Source organism: Oenanthe melanoleuca, chromosome 5, assembly GCF_029582105.1.
Source record: "Oenanthe melanoleuca isolate GR-GAL-2019-014 chromosome 5, OMel1.0, whole genome shotgun sequence".
Taxonomy (NCBI): Eukaryota; Metazoa; Chordata; class Aves; order Passeriformes; family Muscicapidae; genus Oenanthe; species Oenanthe melanoleuca.
Genome location: NC_079339.1, coordinates 58,172,610 through 58,175,758, shown reverse-complemented (window position 1 = coordinate 58,175,758; position 3,149 = coordinate 58,172,610).

The window sequence follows — 3,149 nt, the reverse complement described above, 5'->3', positions numbered from 1 at the left end:
TCTTACCAGTGATTCTTATCTCTGAGTTGAGCAAAGCAGATGAAATATGATTTCATCTGCTCGGGAAGCAGGTAAGAAGGATAAGAAGAGATAAGAAGGAACTGGTTGGCCAGTGTGAGATGTAAAGGAGATTATAGGAACTTTGCATCACTCTTACACAAACCAGGTGGCTGATGAAGCCTGTGAGATGCAATGATCAGGGCTCACCCCAGAACATCTGATGCACCTGGTGTGCATTTTGATGGGACCAAGTCTCTGGCTTTTTTTTTTTTTTTTTTTTTTGGGGGGGAGGGGAATGTTTTGATTATACACAAAATACCAAAATACTAAAATAAAATCAACAAAAATACCCCATTATCTGCCCTACTCCAGCCCCCGTGAGCTGGACAATGACATTTCCTAGAAGCACAGAATGTTCTGACTTGGAAGGGACACACAAGGATCATTGAGTCCAGCTCCTGGCCCTGCACAGGGCACACCAAGTGCCACACCATGAGAGGGCTGAGTGTGTTCTCCAAATGCTCCTGGAACTCTGGCAGCCTTGGGGCCATGATCACATCTCTGGGGAGCCTGAGAAGTGCCCAACCACTCTCTGTGTGAAGAAATTTGACCCAGTTCTGAAGACATGTAACCCAGTCCATCTCTCTGGGGCATTAGAAGTCAGTTTAAGTGATCTCTCCTTACACATTTACTGCCCTCTTTCAGCCAGCAGGTCCCATTAATTTTATTGTTTTCAGATCCCAGTTTTACAGGGGAAAATGTTTGGATTTTATTGTTATCATATGCTGTGAAGGTTTGACCCAAAATCTACTCTAAGCAAGAACACTGTATAGAAAGAAAGTGGCCTTTTCTGATCTGAGGACCTTGCATAACAAACCATGAACATTTTGTAACAACAGCTGGTCCAGGGGTCCTGCCAGGACATGATCCTGGCTTGGCTTTTGAGAAGGAATTCTTGGCTCTGAGGCTCTGGTACAGCTTGCCCAGAGAAGCTGTGGCTGCCCCTGGATCCCTGGAAGTGTTCCAGGCCAGGTTGGAAGGGGCTTGGAGCAGCCTGGGATAGTGGAAGGTGTCCCTGCCATGGCAGGGAGTGGAATCAGATGGGTTTTAAGGGCTCCTTGCAATCCAAGGCATTCTGTGATTCTATGACAAGGGAGCAGAGTACCACGTGGTGTTTACTCACACTAGGTAATTTCTGGAGCAGAGCAGTTTTTGGAACGTGCCTTGCTTTATGCCCAGAGCAGCTGTAGGTCCTGCTGACACTCTGAGTCACACTAAACAAGGCTGGGGAAAAAAAAAAAAAAAAAAAAAAAAAAAAAAAAAAAAAAAAAAAAAATCTTGGTCCTGCTGCAAACCCAGCCAAACTCCCACCATCTTCCCCAGGGCCAGGATGTTACCCTGGGACTCTCTGTACCAAAACCAGATGCACCTCTGATCTTCTTCAAAGCTCTGCTGGTTTTCCTGGGGCTGCAGGTGGCTCTGGGATCTGCTGCTGGAGCAGGGCTGGAGCAAGTGCTCAGAGAACAAACAGCAACTCCAGTTCAGAGGGGCCGCTGTGGCTTTGCAGATCCTAAATCCCTCCAGAGCCTCCCAGCCTGGGGGGTGGGCAAGAGGGGATCCATCAGGAAGCAGGGGAGAACAGCAGCACAGTTCTAACCTCAGAACAGCTGAACAGTGCTTGAAATTCCCTGGAGATTTCAAGGTTGATGAGGGATGTTAAACACCCCTCTCACTTGAAGTCCCCCTTTTCCAAACCTCACTATTTTCCCCACAATGGAAAATGAACTATCCTCTCTAATGGGTGGTGAAAAGGTCAAACCCACTGCAATTTGGGAATATAATGCTTCCGACCAGGGCTTTCCTGGGAAAAACATTTCCCAGAATTTTTTAACATTACCAATCTTGGAAAAGTACTGCTTGAGCCATGAATGGTGGTAATCAGAGGGGAAAAAGAGAGAGGCAGATTTCTTGTATGACCACGAGATGGCAGCTGGAGCCTGGGAAGTCCTTTGCAGACACAGTAGCTCCTATGGAAACCAAGACATTTGCCAGCCCAGTCCACATTTGGGAATATGCACCTGCACCTGCTGGCTTTGAACATTTTGTGTGTGTGCTCTGAGCTCTGGAATATCTGATTACCCCTTTCATTTCCCTGCCCCTCTGAGCCTTCCTCCATTAGTCAGTATCAAATAAATGGTTTTAAGCAATGTAATCCCTGCTGATATGAGAACAGCAGCACATCTGGTCTAACACTGCTGTTAGGATCCAGTCTGCTCTGACACCCAACCCAACAGAGCCAGATGCTCTGCCCACCTTGTGCCACCACCACTCCTTTCTGCAATTTCTTCTGGAGCTGGGCTTTAAATGGCTGATTATGTATGACCACATCTCAGAAGCAGTTTAAGCATTGATGCACTTCATCCCTGCAAGGCAAATTGCTTGGCTCAGGCTCTGCAAAGCTCTGATGGAGATGCCCCACCAAGATTTGACAGAGGATTCACAAGGAGTTGAACAACACCTCGATGAAGGCAGTGTGAGGCCTGAGGTTTCTCAGCCTTGTTAAGGTCCTCACAGGGACCAGAGAAATGTGAACTGGAAAATGGCACCTTAGGGCAGAAATTAATTATCCTGGAGGAAGGAAGGAATGATCACTTACATAGGTGGATTTTAAGACTGTGGAAGAAGCACATAGAATGGTCAAGGCAGTAATTTGGAAATCCTGCTGTGAAGCCATTTGGTTTGGAGCCAGCCTACATGAGAAGTGTCAATGCACTTGGCTGCTTTCCCCAGAAGCGACAGCTTGGTACCCTCCATCCCCACCTTCCCCAGCTGTTCTGCATATGCCAATGCTGCACAGGAATTCTGCCCTTTGCATAATGGAAAACATGCTAAAATGTCCATATTTCTGCCTGTGGGAGATCTTCAGCCATCACTGCCCATCTTTACTCCCTTCCAGCTCTGTAATTCCCCACTGAGCTGTTGCTCCCCCAGCTGAGGAGTTGATATTCATGACAAAAGCTGAGCAATTTCTCAGCTGAGCCAGGTTACAGCACCTGCCACTTCAGAACCACCTTAAAGAACAAAGGAAAATGGGATTCAGTTTGAAATTCCTGTTATGGTGCTGGTTGGCACAATTGGAGCTAGAGGAA